Source organism: Sander lucioperca, chromosome 16, assembly GCF_008315115.2.
Source record: "Sander lucioperca isolate FBNREF2018 chromosome 16, SLUC_FBN_1.2, whole genome shotgun sequence".
Lineage (NCBI taxonomy): Eukaryota > Metazoa > Chordata > Actinopteri > Perciformes > Percidae > Sander > Sander lucioperca.
Window position 1 is genome coordinate 30,416,682 of NC_050188.1, and position 17,094 is coordinate 30,433,775.

General features: G+C 40.3%; 1 long non-coding RNA gene across 1 annotated transcript; it reads left to right on the plus strand.

Moving 5' to 3' along the window:
- Positions 1–138: 138 nt before the first annotated feature.
- Positions 139–15,479, plus strand: LOC118493450. Its single transcript, XR_004895406.1, has 3 exons — positions 139–2,434; positions 13,303–13,306; positions 15,468–15,479. It is a non-coding gene; the product is annotated as an uncharacterized LOC118493450 (long non-coding RNA).
- Positions 15,480–17,094: the final 1,615 nt, after the last annotated feature.

Genomic DNA, 17,094 nt, shown 5'->3' on the forward strand with positions numbered 1-17,094 from the left:
AATGTAGGCTACTTTTAAAATGCCATATTTTCCCTCTGGGCTCACCAAAACAGACGTAAAAGCATATTAACCATTCACTGCACGTGATCGCTAGTAAACATATTACATCTTTGATGTCACTTTTCAGTTTTTCAACAATCGGTTTAGGAATCGGAATCGTTTTAAAAGTACCGGTTCGGCATCGGAATCATAAAAATCCAAACGATACCCAACCCTACACATGCACATGCAGTAGTTAATGATGCCAACACTCGGCAATAAACGGCGAGAGCGATAATTAAAGTTGTAAACTCGACATCCTTGCTGTTGTTAAGTGAAAACACAATTTGTTTAGGAATTACACCTTTTATTTTGGAACATAAATAGATTGATTTTCATAAGACAAACCAGCCAAACAGTTTAGCGCTGCCACTAACCATTACTTTCATTATCAATTCATCTGCCGATTGTTTTCTGGATGAATCTATTAATTGTTTGGTCTTTTAAAGTGTCAAAAATAGTTTTAAAATGTCCATCCCAGTTTCTCAAAGTCCAAGGTGATGTCTTTAAATGTCTTGTTTTGTCCAAAACTTAAAGATGCTCAGTTCAATATGATATACAGAAAGAGAAAAGCACGACATCTCCGTATTTGAGAGGCTAAAAGCAGCATTTCTGCCATTTTTGCATGAGAAACTTCAGTGAGTGAAATAGTTGGCCATTATTTTTCTGTCCATCGACTAAAAGATTAGTTGCATATTCACCAAATTGAATGTCAGCGTTTACTCCTATAGTAATGTTCGGCAAACACTGTGGTCAGAAACACACATTTGCACGTAATAGGCTTTATTGTCATTATGACCTTGTCTTGGCAGAAGTCCTTTCTGTGTCACCACGCTGCCTTTTGTCTCTCCCGCTGGACACGTCCCGTCCTAAACACTCAAACTCCACCGTCAGCGCGATTCACCAGGTTTGGTAACTGAAAACTATTAGAAACTGCATACCACATAATATAAAGTTTTAAAGGCGTTACGTGTAGAATTTTAACAACAATAAATCAACATAAATTTTAAAACCATATCATGTTAACTGCAAGAAAAACAGACCGTCACAGAGGAGAGTGTCGGCCTCAACGCCAGACGGTCAGATTTGGATCACTTTATGGCAAAAACCAACAAACAGGAAAGGCTGTCAGATTGTCTGCTGATGACGATGGGTGAAAGCCCAGAGTTAGATTCATGGAAAATGTGGACTAACTTCTCAACTAATCCAAGTGGTTCACAGTCAGAAGGACAATGCTACAGTCCTATTAAGACATCGTCTAATAAAAGTAGTAAAAGGGGCTTTATGTTGCACAAAAAAAACAACCTAGAAATGCCTTAATTTCACTGCAGCATCAAATCTACACTTCACCTCATGTAGTAATTTTTTTGTGTGTGTATTGAAACTTCCAGTAGTCGACTGCAAATGCCTTAAAATATTTCATTTTCTGCTCAAGAACATTTCTGCCTTACTGGTTGAAACCAGTCAAATCCTAAAAAGTCATATTTTCCGTATGAAGTCCGCACGGCTTTACTCAACTCCTTTTTCCCCCTCTTTAAATCTTTTAATAACATAAATATTTGTCACTTTCTGGCTGAGCTGAGATGTCAGGAAATCTAATATTTTGAAATCTACTAATGGCAGCCAGCCCTTCTTCTTCACATGGCTTCCTAATATTGACCAACAGTGACCAAGGCAACAAATTAAAGCAGTCTGAAAGCATCCAAACTATCGGGGGGGTTTTTGTTTGTTTTTTTATCTGCGTGGACTAAACCTGTTGATATATTGTTAAATTGGATCTAAACGTTGATGCCTGATGCTGTTAATGGTAGATGTGACTAAAGAGCAAATATTTCAGACCTTGTCATTTTGTCCGCTCCTGCTCCGCTCTCCTTCTGGCCCGACTGGGTCCTCAGGTGCTCGTCTGGTGTGGTAGCACCTCCTGGAGGCCTTAGAGGGGAATGCCGCTCAGTTTAACGGTTCATTTGTGTTGTTTATGTGGCCAGCAGCAGATTAATCAGTGTTTTGGGGCATTAAATAAATCTCAGAAATCAGATAATTTAGACTTGAACCTATAAAGTCAGACAAAAAGTTTTGGAGTTACACAGAACTGTTTGAGGATTTAGATAGATAGATAGATAGATAGATAGATAGATAGATAGATAGATAGATAGATAACTTTATTTATCCCCACAGGGAAATTAAGGTGTCTTCGCAGCCAGGTACTTAAATACAGTTACAACATAAAACACCACTATTAATACAGTACAATACATTAAAATACAATACAGTCACGATACAATACCAATGCACTTAAAAAGGAGGGATACAACTTCAACTACAGTGGGACTGCATAATAAATACGGTGCAGAGAGGACATAAGGCAAATATGTTAATGTGTTTAGACACAATATATGTGTCCATTCCAACACAGCTCTACAGCCAGCATGTTGTCATGGCAACCACCAGCATGCAGTTGTTGCATCAGGCGAGCCAATCACAAGTGAGAGGAGAAGGAATCGAACTTAAAGGACAATTCCAGCGCAAAATGAACCTAGGGGTTAATAACGTGTAGCGAGTCAACCGTTCTCTGGGATTTGTTTTCATGCTAATCGAATGTGTCTCTAGCTTGAAACAAGCTAGCTCAAACCGCTGATTAGCTTATAAAGCTAGTCGTCAGGGCAGAGGGTAAATCGCTATTTCTCCACCACTAACAAGGCTCAAAATAGCACCACACTTCCACGGTAGCATAATGAGGGTCCCTACATGTAAACCGAAGCATTGAGAACTTTGTAAGTGTACAGACAGTTTATTAAAAAGATAGATTGTAAAGACAGTAGCGTTCATGTATAGATGCGGGCGCCATCTTGGAAAACAGTCACGATCAGTCGAACGATGAACACCGTGCAACCAGTAACCAGTAACATAGCTCAAACACGGCGTTGCTCATGTTTTCCAAGATGGCGCCCGCATGTAAACATGAACGCTACTGTCTTTCTAAACTATCATTTTAATAAACTGTCTGTACACTTACAAAGTTCTCAATGTTTCGGTTTACATGTAGGGACCCTCATTATGCTACCGTGGAAGTGTGGTGCTATTTTGAGCCTTGTTAGTGGTATAGAAATAGAGATTTATCCTCTGCCCCGAAAGGTAGCGTTAGCAGCTAATCACCGGTTTGAGCTAGCTTGTTTCAAGCTAGAGACACATTTGATTAGCATGAAAACATATCCCAGAGAACGGTCGACTCTGTACACATCTGTTATTAACCCCTAGGTTCATTTCGCGCTGGAATTGTCCTTTTAAAAAGGAGGGATACAAATCCAACTAATTAATTACTTTGTTTTATGTTGCTAAATTATATGTAATAAATAATCGCTCACTGGGATCCGCAGAGTAGTGCTTCTGTTTAAGGCGGAATAATTGATATTTCATATTTGTGTATAATAGATTCTGGTAAATAGTTTAATGCTCTCTAATTCTGATTGTCCTGGGCCAAAGAGATAACAATTAAAATCCTTAAACTGAGAATATTCCTCATTAAAAGGAACTAAAATTCCACTTTGCTTATTTTTTTCCCCACTGTTTTGGAGATGACAATGTATTCTGATAATGTATGGATGATTACAAGTATTATATGTTTTTTCTTTGCTCCTTATTGTTCCTTGGGGGACATTATTTTAGCCATTTTTTGGACACTTTCTTTTTAGATATTTTTACTATTATTTTATGGTTTGCGTGCCAATGGGTTAAGAGAGTTTCACAAACTAAACAATCCTCATAAGCTTCTAACGGCAGAAAAACAAACAGCTGAAGCAATAATCACAGATGTGCAAAACTGATGTGTAAGGGAAGGTGAATGTTGGAACTGGTGTTTGGTAATAATAAAAACAGTACTTGAATGTTGTTTCACATTGACTTGATTTTGTTTTTTATTAATTCCCGTTTGATACACTTTTTTCCTTCCTCTGTTCCACTCCTTTTTTTTTTATTATCTGCACTTTTCTGTCATTAGTTATTTTGAATAAAACTGCTTTGTCTTCAACAAAGTATAAATAAAGTAAATAAGCATAATCTTGTGATTAATGGGAAAAAAAAAAAAAGGAATTCAAGTTTTGTACACGTTTAATAATACAATTCTGGGAAATTTAACATGTTCAAGAAATCCTTTCCACAGCAATGAAATGGAAACATTTTCTAGGTGTGAATTTTCAAAATAAATTCTCAATCTTCATTTTTATTTGTTTTCTTTTTTTGTCATAAACTGACTCCTGTGAACAACGCTTTTAAATTAAAGAGAGGTCATTATGGAAATTAACGAATGGACTGTGAGATGGAATATGACAAGAATATACATTTCTAAACAGTATAACAAACGTACAACTTATTTATTTTTTGCCCTTTTCCAGATAAATCGGTCTCTCGGAGGTGAAACATACAACAATTGTTTTGTCAATTTTTTATATATATTAAAAAATATGAATCAATTTTTGGAATTCTATGAATCCATTTTAAATCGGTAGAGCTTGAATCGCGATTCTAATGTGAATCGATTTTTTTTTTTGCACACCCCTAATTAATATCCCACAATGCAATGCAGTAGAAATGACAACGTTCATAACAGACAGCGACCAATCCCCAGGCAGCTCGGTAACGTCAGTGACACTTCAATTTACATTTCTGCATATCGTCGCTGTCTGATACTGTTGTTTTTCAAGAAATGGAAAAAAAGCTAATTTCAAAACATTTTATTGCGCTGTTTACCTCGGACGAAATCGCCTAGTCACCGTTTACATTTTTATAAACCCCTCAGACAAACCTAAAGGGTGACCAATATATGAAGAAAAAATTTAAAAAAAAATGAAATATGGAGATGCAAGGTTTCTGCCCGACAGCGACGATATTGAAAGTCAGTGATTTTGTCACCCATGCAGCGGCGAGCGCAGCTCAAACCGTGTTGTGTCTGAAAGCCCATCAGAATGACAACATTTCACACAAAAGTCTAATAGGATAAAATTATGAAGTGATGTCATTTTAAACCCAAAAGGTCAACTTTACTGTGACATTATCATGTTCTTCAGCTGCTGGAGCCGGTTGTACCTAGCCTAGAAATCTAGACGCACCCTAGCGGCAGCAAATGTAATTTGCATCCAGGGTCAGTCTAGTAACTCTCCGTTGGCTTGCGAGCTGGAAAAACCAAACTGTAGTCGGACCAATCACATCGTGTATAGAGTCGGTGGGCGGGCTTAACATAATGATGACAGAGTTGCGACGGTTCCCGCGTGAATTCCCTGCCACTGGAAAACAAAGGAGATGGCTGCTGCTGCTGGCGAACAGCGGTCTTTGGAATCGGCTTTAGCCGAGATTCTGGAAGACTTGGAGTTAAGCTTTTCTTTGAGAAAAGAACAAAGAACGGCACTGAAATCATTCTTAAAAAAGGAAGATGCAGTCGCTTAACGTCACCCATAGGAATAGAGTGGAGCGCGGCGCAACAGAAGCGTTGCACGGTCAAATGGATCTGTACCGTTCCAAACAACATGGAGACAGATGACAAAGGCGATCAACGATTGCTCTGACTCAGGCCGTCTTTGTACAGAGAACGATGTACGAAAAAAGTGGAAAGACCTCCTGAGCAGAGCGATGAAAGACAAGTACTCAAAAAAACAACAAAAAAAACATCCAACTGGCGGGGGTCCTCCCCCTAAATCGTTAGTTTATAATGACGTAATTGTGAATGTATTTGGAGAGGACTCCCGGCTTTTACTGGTTTAGTCGGTGCGGAAAGTGACGGTACTGACCTGAAAGAGAGTGCTGTCTCTCCAGGTCGTTCATACAGGCAGCGAGAGTGTGAATTGGTGAACTTTACGCCTGCTACTGACTAGGCGTAAGAATTACGCCTGGTCTTAGTGAGAAGAGGGCTTAAGCCAAGATGGTGCAACTGGTGTAACCAGTAACATAGCTCCAGCACGGAGTTCGTCGTTTGACTGATCGTGATTGTTTTCCCAAGATGGCGCCTGCCTGTATCGGTGAAAGGTATTATCTTGATAATCTATCTTTTTAATAAACTGTCTGTACACTTACAAAGTTCACAATGCTTCGGTTTACATGTAGGGACCCTCATTATGCTACTGTGGAAGTGTGGTGCTATTTTGAGCCTTGTTAGTGGTGGAGAAATAGAGATTTTTTTTTACTTTACCAGTGCCCCGACGACTAGCGTTATAAGCTAATTAGCGGTTTGTGCTAAAACTGGTCACATTCGATTAGTATGAAAACATATCCCAGAGAACGGTCGACTCGGTACCCATGTGTTATTAACCCCTAGGTTCATTTTGCGCCGGATTTGTCCTTTAAGACCAGGCGTAAGCCCTGTTGGTGCAACCGGCTCCTGGTGTCATTTTCTTTAGTCTGTGGTCCAACAGGTACATTAGCTCTCCAAGCTAACGTTAGTCAAAGGGTTGACATATGAAAGCCTCAAACACGCGTTTTAGATCAATGTGATGAGAGTATATCCATTTGTTCTTCGTCCCTGTTTGCTCAGCACTCAGTTAAACTGTATGTACGGGAGTTTTCTACCAGAAAGTTATTATTGTAAACCAACATTGTGATTGGGTCTGTTACAGCGGCACATTTCAGACTCCATACTTTGTTTTCTCTGCACTGATGTTGGACATGACATTCGCAGTGCCCTACAGTGGACACTAGGGGGTGGTGTTCCACTGGTTTTGAGTGGGGCCTCAGTAAACACAGAATGTAAATGACCTGGGTTCATTTTGATTGGCAGACTAAAATGGATCCTTCAGGCCAACCGACGTGGCATGGAGGCTCAGAGCCACTCAGTCCTTTGTCTGCCTGGCGGCAGCGACTAAAAGCCACAGAAGACGCCATCAAAAGACAACCGTTAACTATTTATTCATACCAAAATGTAGTCTTTCTTTCTCTCTCTCTCTCTTGCTCTATCTCATCAACCTTTTTCCCATGAGCCCTCTCTCTTCTTCTCAATATCTTTAGTTGTTAAAGTAGCCCACATCATGTTTATGTATGTTTTTTCTTTTATCCTGGTTGTCTGCTTGTCTGACGGCCATACACAGGCATTTTTTTTTTACAATATAGAGGTCATGATTCCCCCTAGTACAACCGCACCTGAAATGATTAATTAAACTGTCACATTTAACATTTTATTTCTTCATTTTACAAACATTTTTGTACATTTGATCTCCCTGTACTGTGGTCTAAATGTTATTTCAAAGATTATGTTTTGGGCATTTTAGGCCTTTTATTTTAATAGGACAGCTGGGCACACGCTCTACCAGGTGAGCTAGCCAGGCGCCCATAAATGTTATTTCAAGCCTTCCCAACAATCGCTATGTAACTGTTAATAATAATACATCCCTTTAATGTTAGGATAACTCTTTTAGCTTTTTACCTGAAAAAAACAGCCTAATTTTAATATATTTGGTCTAAAGAAACAGCCTCTTTACTCTCATTAAGTCGTCCCAAATTCAATAGTAGCTACGACGCTCATCTGACTGTAAATATCTCTTACTGTAGAAGAAGATCTTGAACTTGATGAGTCCACCAGATGAAATTAAGTTTGTAGATCAGTTTTCTGGGATGCAAAACAGAACAGTGTGTGGGTTCCAGGCTAAAAAAACAGAACTCTTCTTCCTTAAACAATTCAGGGAAAAAAATCTTCAATCTGTATATGAACTGATTTTCAGATCAGAGATTATGGCGTCAGGTTTATGACATATCTCGCGAGCGCATAAAACATGCTCCCATGAGCAAATTATATTTCACACACGCAGATATTACTCTTCGCGCACCAATTCAACAATCAAGAGTTGTAAAGGCAGCTGCGAGCGTAAAACAAAACACAGGGAGAGGGAAAGAATTGCACCTGCGCGTAAAAAACTAACACTATTAACACTGTGATTGAACTAAACCTGACACTTTATAAGTCACAGTAATAATGACCAATTTGACACCATGTTTCAATTTGGGTTCTAATCTGCGCCATGACATTACCAACTTTTTTTTTTTTTACCAAGTTTTGTATTATTATAATTTTTAGGGGGGGCTGAGATGAAATTTAGGGGGGCTTGAGAGCAAAAGGGTCTAAAATCGCCCATGGATTGGTCACTTTTCAAGGCGATCCCACCCATGGACCGCCTTAGTTTACCTTGATTGACAGCTGTCAATCAGGAAGTTCGGAGTTGCTGTAGGCTACCGGCCGAAGAACTGTTTTTCTGTCTTTATTAACGATGTAGCGCAAGATAGCACCGTAAATAAAGGACTGTACAAGTGTCTCATCCGTTCTGTTGTTGGGATATGTGCGATACTTTTGAAATGATTTACTTTTCGTAAATCTATCCCGATGTATATGAACTAATTGTGCCTCTAACATTGGAGCTAACGTTAGCCTAGCTAACATGGCTGTGAGCAGGGTGCGTGGGATGAGAGACAAAGCTTCCTTTGTGTTTTTGTGCGTTTTGTTTGAGATTTGATTTTCTGTAATATATCACTACCGACGAAAAGGAGACGGCATGAATTCCCGTCAACTCTCACTGTGACATTGAACCACAGAAACTGAACCGACTTGACGTGAAATGGCGCTAAAGATTAAGCATCACGGCTATCCTCCAACCATGGATTTTGTATGTTTATGTAGCTACATACAGTACTTCTGAGACATTATACCCGGCCCTAACAAAAAAACAAACTAAAATCTACTGTAAAACTAAATATAGAAAAGTTAAACTAAACCTTTCTGAAAGGTGAATAAAAACTTACATGAAATCGAAAAGTCAAAACTAAAATAAAATAAAAACCAAAACAGAAAATTCAAAACTATTATCACCTTGGTTCCTCCTATGTAAAAGCTCTGAGTTCAGTTAAGCGTCAGTTAACTGTGACAGTGTATACTTGGATGAGTTTAAATAGTGGATTTTAACTTTGTCTCTCAAACTGCTCCTGTAGAGTTTTCTCTGTTTCTTAACATTTCATAACCTTTTTATGCAGTTATTTTTTTTGTGTTTTAATTCGACAGCTAAACCCATCACGTCAAACTTCTTGGGTGTCCAAACTCACCTAACTACCAGGTAATTAAAAGTGAATGAACTGATTCCAGATCACTTTCAGTTTTACTTTGTGTGACTTGATGAATCAGTGGCAACTTACAGAGTGTATTTATTTGGCAGCCATCTTGTCTTGTTGCTGATTCAGCCTCTGACACTTTGACTGCTGTCTGTCCCAACATGCCTCGCTCTCTGCTGCTTGCTGGTGATTATTATTGGATGTCCATCTGACCTCATTATAAGTGCGTTGCCACAGGCAACCAGCTCGGAGAAGAAGGAGGGGAGGGGTGGGGGGGGGGGTTATAGAACAGTTGCATCATGGGATAGAAACCTGACCTCTCTTTTTTTCCTTTTCTTTTTTTTCCTCCCTCGTCTCTCAGAGGGCGCACACGTGCACACATGCACATTTGTACACGTGCACCCACAGCCACGTGCACGTACACACACACACACACACACACACAGAGTTAGCCTAAACAAATATACAGCACCCAGTATGTCGAGCCTCTTCACTCTTGAGTCTGAACAACAATGCAACATTTGTTTATGGCAAAATGTAAAGGAAAAAAGCACAACAAGAACAACATGTACAGATGCACTCACACACTGGACATTATTGTTAAAGGAAGTCAACACTGTGTGTGTCGGTGATTGTGTATTTTAATGTGTCTGTTCGTGTTGAGTTCAGTGTTGAAGTGTATTCATGTTTTAAACTATAAACAAATCTGATACAATTAAATATTCCTTCTGCAGGACCGGAGTGGACAAAACAAACTTAAAGAAAAGATAAAAAAATATTTTTCAATAATTTTTTTAATTACCTAATTAATCATTTGTTTATAAATTGCCAGACAATAGTGATACATATCCATCCCACAGTGCCAGAGACAAAGCTCAACTTTAAATGTCTTATTATGTCCAGCGAACAGTCCCAACCCCCAAAATATGTGTTTGTATTATGAATTTTCAGTGTCTCTGTTTGTAGTCACTTGTGTATTTTCACTCACCGGACACTTTATTAGGCACACCTCGCTAGTACCGGGTTTGCTAGTACCCCTTTTTCCTTCAGAACGGCTTTAATTCTTCTTGGCATATATTCAACGCGGTGCTGGAATCATTCCTCAGAGATTTTGGTTTATATTGACACAATAGCATCACACAGTTGCTGCAGATTTGTCGGCTTGGGAGAGTGCCTATGTTCCCACAGCCCTATGTTCCCACATTTCTAAGATTTTTTTCAAAATTAGGCCCTATGTTCCCACAGTTCCCACATTTCCTTTTTCATAAATTTGTATCCGATTTTATCCCCCTAACCCTAACCCTAAAAAATGTTGAGGGAGGATAGGGCTTAAATTGAAGGGAAATGTAGGAACATAGGGCTGTGGGAACATAAGGCCTAATTTTAAGAAAAATCTTAGAAATGTGGGAACATAGGGCTGTGGGAACATTGGGCTGTGGGAACATAGGGCTGTGGGACCATAGGGCCTTATTTTCAGTGAAAAAAAAATTCTTAGAAATGTGGGAACAGGGCTGTGGGACCATTGGGTTGTGGGAACATAGGGCTGACCCCGTCGGCTTAACATCCATGATGTGACTCTCCTGTTCCACCAAAGGTGCTCTATTGGATGGAGATCTGGTGACTGCGGAGGCCATTTGAGTACAGTGAGTGAACTCATTGTAATGTTCAAGGAACCAGTTTGAGATGATTTGAGCTTTGCGACATGTGGCGCATTATCCTGCTGGAAGTTGCCATTAAAACAAGGTCACCGTAATGATGAAACGAAACATACATTTTATGCAGCTGAAAAGTTCTTAATCTGAGATTTACGGCAATGTAAAGCACAGTGCTGGTAAACCGTCCTGGCCTTCCATTCAGATACATTTTGGCCCTCCATAGGAAAGAATTTGGGCACCTCTGCATTAGAAGAAGGGTAGTCTATTTCCATGACGTTCCACTTCCGGGATTGCTCCAATGCCGCCAGAAATTCCGCCGGATGTCCCTCATTTCGGCCGGATGTCCGTCACCTTCCTTTTTCTTTGTGTTGGCATTCTAAACTGCGGTGGATTTCTGAGGACTATGGTTAACTGCTCCTCAGATCTCTGCAGGGTAAATCCAGACAGCTAGCTAGACTATCTGTCCAATCTGAGGTTACTGTTGCACGACTAAAACAACCTTTGAACGTACACATGTTCCACCAAAACAAGTTCCTTCCCGAGGCCATTTTGCAGCGGCACCGTGGCTCCGTCCGGTGCTTAGCACCGCCCATTGTGACGATTGTGATTGGTTTAAAGAAATGCCAATAAACCAGAGCACGTTTTTCTTCCATCTAAGAATGCTGTGTGGACTAGCCAGACCCTCCTCCGCAGCCGAAAACTGAAGTCTTTCCCCCAGGAAATGCATGTTCCTTAGGAGTGTTTTAATCTATAAAAACCACAGTCTTTTTCCTAATCTTAACTAGTCGTTTTGGTCCCTAATTTTAGCTTTCTTCCCGGAAATACGCTAATATTTTGTGGACAAAATTTAACCGTAATGTCCGTTGAAATGACCGGTGCTCTGTACCCAGTTCAAAGTCACCTATTTTCGGGTAACTGAACAACCAACTACCGCTGATACAATGGAGGTCTGTAGCCGGCGTCACGAAGCTCTGTAGCGGCTTAAACAACTAGCAACTGCCGCTCGGCTTTATGGAGCCCGTAGCTCGCCGGTGTCACGTGAACACCCGGCATCTACATGTTGTCTTTCATTCGTATCTTTTGTGTCTGTGTCCATACGTTAAATCTTGTGTGTTTGTGCCCCTTTTCAATTTTTCGTGTCTTTGTGTTTTTCTGTTTAGTTGTGTGTGTGTGTGTGTGTGTGTGTGTGTGTGTGTGTGTGTTTGCTTTTGTTAGCCTCAATTTTCTTCTTCATGTTTAGTTTTGTGTGTGCATGGTGGTCATGTATGTCATTATTCATAAATGGACGTATGCTTTTATGTATGTTTTGGTTGTGTACATGTGGCTGCATGCACTTTTGTGTTTCAGTGTGTGTGTGTGTGTGTGTGTGTGTGTGTCTGGATGTTTAACCGTTAGCCTGTAATTTTTTTGTGCATGTTTTCGTGTGTGTGTGTGTGTGTGTGTGTGTGTTTGTGTGTGTGTGTGGGAGAGGTGTATATATGTGGGTTTGTGGAATGTATGTGTGTAATTTTGTTTATCCTCCGTGTGTTCGGTGTGTGTTTATTTATGTATGAAGTGAGCATTATCTGCGGACACACAGCTGTATGAATGTGTGCGGCTGTGTGTGTGTGAGTACATACAGTGAAACACACATACACAGTGCCTCTGACATAACTGGTTACCATGCATACTGTGCGACTCTGACTATTATGGGGTGTTCTTTGTTTTGTCACGATGTGCCCTGGTATGGAATGGGAGGGGGGAGGGGAACAGGGTGTGGGTTAGCGTGCACGAATTTGTGTGCGTGCAGTGTGGGGGGGAGGTATGTGTGTTTTGGTGTGTGTGTTGAGGAAGGGGGGGGGTTAGCAGGGAAAAGGGTGTGTGTGTGTGTATGTGTGTGTGTGTGTGTGTGTGTGTGTGTGTGTGTGTGTGTGTGTGTGTGTGTGTGCATGTCGAGGAGAGGATTGGGTGGGGGTTGGGTGTGCGTGTCTGTCTGTGCGTCACATAATGTGTGCATGAGAGAAAGTGAGCAAGTGCATGCATGTGTTTTTGAGAAGGTAAGAGGGTAAGATAAAATGGCGGCTGGTGGATGCATTCATGCAGGCCTTTAAGGTGGAATTCCAAAGTTTCTGTTCACATCCTCATCTCTTCATTAACCAGTTATTCAGCGTGTAGTTTTGTACGCGTCACGTTGAAGAGTTTTGATGAGGAGTTCGTTGTTGTATTTACTCGTCACGTTTTGGTCCAAGAGGAGACATGATTAGTGGCGTGATCATGGCAACACAAAACTTAAAGAGAGCAAAAACTAGAACTAGAAACACCTAAAGACATCACTTCCTGTAACCTCAGGTTTAAGTTTAAAGGGATTCCCTTTAATGGACCATACCTGTGATTTTGCATGTTTAGGACCTTTCACTTCCATGAAACACAGAGACTGTGATTGGGGATGTATGTGTATGGATTTGAGTTTATATGGGTTTATGTTTGGGATTATAACTAAAAGGGACCAAAAACTTTTTCTGCAGGACTATAACGTTTTTAGTTAACCCTTGTGTAGTATTGTGTTTTGCCTGTTTATAACGCATAAAGTATAAATTATCACCCAATTCTGTGTAATTTTTGAGTTAAAAAAGCAGAAATTATAAACTACTTTGACTAAAAGTTACGATCAGATAAACACCCAAAAATTCATTGAAACTAATCAATAATTTTCCCTCTGAAATGTTGTAGAGTAGAAGTAGAAAGTAGCATGAAAAGAAAAGACTAAAATTTGTACTTAAAGGAGAAATCCGGCGCAAAATGAACCTAGGGGTTAATAACATGTGTACTGAGTCGACCGTTCTCTGGGATATGTTTTCATGCTAATCGAATGTGACCAGTTTTAGCGCAAACCGCTAATAGGCTTATAAAGCTAGTCGTCGGGGCACTGGTAAAATAAAAATAATCACTATTTCTATACCACTAACAAGGCTCAAAATAGCACCACACTTCCACAGTAGCATAATGAGGGTCCCTACATGTTAACCGAAGCATTTACTTTTTAAGTGTACAGACAGTTTATTAAAAAGATAGTTTATAAAGACAGTACCGTTCACGTATACAGGCAGGCGGCATCTTGTGAAAACAGTCACAACCAGTCGAACGACGAATGCCGTGCTTGAGCTATGTTACTGGTTACTGGTTGCACGGTGTTCGACAACTAGCATTATAAGCTAATTAGCGGTTTGCGCTAAAACAGGTCACATTCGATTAGCATGAAAACATATCCCAGAGAACGGTTGAGTCGCCGGATTTGTTCTTTAAGTACAGTATACTTGAGTAAACGTACAAGAAGATCCCTGAATGACATTATATATGATATCCAGCTCAGTACAATGTCTCCCAGATGACAAGCTGTTTTATGTAAACAACCCATTCTCATGAACGGGTTCGTACGATGATGTATGCACACCAATTCGTATGATATCCTACGAAATTAGTCGACCGCCAGTTGGTCACGTGACGCTAGCTACGGGGTTGTCGCTCGTATCAGCAGCAGTTGGTTGTTGAGTTTAGCCGACAAAAAGTGAGCGCCATGCAGCGATGACAGTTGAAGTGGCTATATGTAACTTTGTTTTTGTAACTATTCAGTTTTTGTTGATTCTAGAGGGCCCTTTGGACAAAAGCGGTAGTGTTTTTACCACACCTGCTGTCGTAAAGCTCTTTTCTTTACAGTGCTGTATTGCCCACTGTATTACTCCGTTAGCGTTACAGGGATGTCATATAGTCACGATGAATGTTTTGCTCAGACAGAAAATCATTAATTTACAATAAGAGAATAAGTTACAGATGCATCGTTGCATTTCAAGTGTTGCATACTTAGCCTGGATGTATCATGAGCTAAACCGGGCCAAAGCATTAAGAGATTGTTATAGCAATGAACATAATAATAACTTAGATTTATACTTTCATTTCATGAAAATCCACGGACGCTTAACACAAGTAATGTTACAGGGGGACAAGGACAAGAAAATAGTAGGCCAACACAAACACGGACTAAAAGGAATTAAACCTCTGCGCTAAATGGAAGGGGGACGTAATTTAATGTCGGCTACTGACGTACAACAACATCGCGCATTGTAAAGTTATTTTATGAATTAAATATACATATTACATACCTGAATGTCAATTCGGGGACGTTTTTGAATCATTTACAATCTTAATTGTCTCCATCTGTTGAAAGCCCAACCGAGATTGACTCGGTTTCGCCCGTCATCTTTCCCTTTCCCTTTTAGCTTTTAGTTCTTCGTTTAATTTCCGTTTTTTCTGTGATGTTCCTGCCCAAGAATCAACCATAACTTACTCAGATAACTTCTAAAATGAAATTACAATACAATTATGCCTATATAAAGAAATCTATTGCTTCCTTTTACCTGGCTGGATACACACTAACACAGGCTTTTCCGGTGTTCCAATGAAATATCTGTAGTCTTGCATTGCCAGACCTTCCTCCACAGCGCTGTGGAGGAGGGTCTCGCTAGTCCACACAGCATTCCGGGATGAGAGAAAAACGTGCTCTTCTGGTTTATTGGCATTACTTTAAACAATCACAAATCGTCTTGGGCGGTGCTAAGCGGCGTACGGATTCACGGTGCCTCTGCAAGATAGCCTCGGGAAGGAACTTGCTTTGGTGGAATGTATGTACGTTCAAAAGTTGTTTTAGTCGTGCAACAGAAAACTCAGATTGGACAGATAGTCTAGCCAGCTGTCTGGATTTACTCTGCAGAGATCTGAGGAGCAGTTAACCATAGTCCTCATAAATCCACCGGAGTTTAGAACGCCAACACAAAGGAAGCCCAAGGCAAAGGATATCCGGCCTAAATAAGTGAAATCCGACGGAATTTCGGACTGTAATGGAGCAATCCCGGAAGTGGAACGTCAAGGATATATACTATCAAATCTGTGACTCATCAGATTATGTGCTCTGTAGCGCCGTCTACCTGCCGTAACTCACTTTGTGAAAAATCAGACCTGGGCAAAGGCATTAATAAAAACTATATAAAAATAGCGTTCTTTTCACTGTTAGTCTCGTTTCCTGTTACAGGTCATTTATGATCATCAGATGAAAAATGACACAGTTTCAGAAACATTACAAAATTACATATAGTCACTTTAAGTTTAGGTACCAAAACGACTAGTTAATCATGGTTTGGGGCACCTGGGTAGCTCACCTTGTAGAGCGTGCGATATAGAGGTTCACTCCTCAACACAGCGGCCGTGGGTTCGACTCCGACCTGTGGCCCTTTGCTGCATGTCATTCACCCTTCTCTCTCGTTCCCCCTCCATGTCTTCAACTGTCCTATACAAATAAAGGCCTAAAATGCCCCAAAAAATAAAGAAATCGTGGTTTGGATTAAAACTCTCCCAGGGAACGAACACGCGTTTCCTGGGTGAAAGTCTTTTGTTTTCCCACGGAAGCAAACTCCTCTCCCCGGCCTGAAAGAGCAGCAGTCAATGTGATGTGTACAGCAAAAAATACGTGGAATTCATACGAATTACAGTGCATTACTTTTCATAGCTATATGTACGAATTGTTCTTCAGCCTGATATAAAACACTGCAGATTGGATGATGATAGAAAGCTGTGACAAGCTAACATCCAGTCTGGCTGAAATTGTGTAAATATATAACTAAATAACTTGCAGATTGAGACTCTGGTTTCTCCCTCAGCTGCTGCACAGTGTCACTGCTCTACATTTAAAAGAAAAGACTTCCCATCAGCCACTCTGCCATTGATTTCTTCAGTGATCAGTATGTGCAGCTCCATATGTCCTTGCTCCATGACTTTGACATTTTAATGCAGCTGCAAACACACATGCTCAAATCACGGTGACTGCACCCTAAGGACACATGCAGTTGTGATTAAGATTGTGATTTAATATCAGGTGGAAATATTGCTCTGTTTCCAGAACGATTATGTGCGATGGAGGACTTTTTGCATGTCTGTCTTTGCAGGTGTATAAAGTAATAAAAAAGCCTAATAAAAAAAACACTGAAAATAGAGATCCCATCTCGTATCTGTTCCTGTGTTCACACAACACACATTTGGAGTTCTGAGCTTTGTGGAGCTTTTACTTTACTTTGCTTTGGCCTTATGAGAAATACAGATCTGGGGCTTTCTCCAAAGCAACGGTTCTGTTCTTTATATACGGTTGTGCCAACGATTGCGGACACATTGGTATCCAAACGGTAACCCATTTTGTAACCAGGGCCGTACCCAGGACTTAAAGCGTAACTCTCGCCAAAATGCAACCTGGGGTCTTTTTGTGAATGTACCCGAGTCAAACTTTCGTTCCTAAAAGCATAATTAG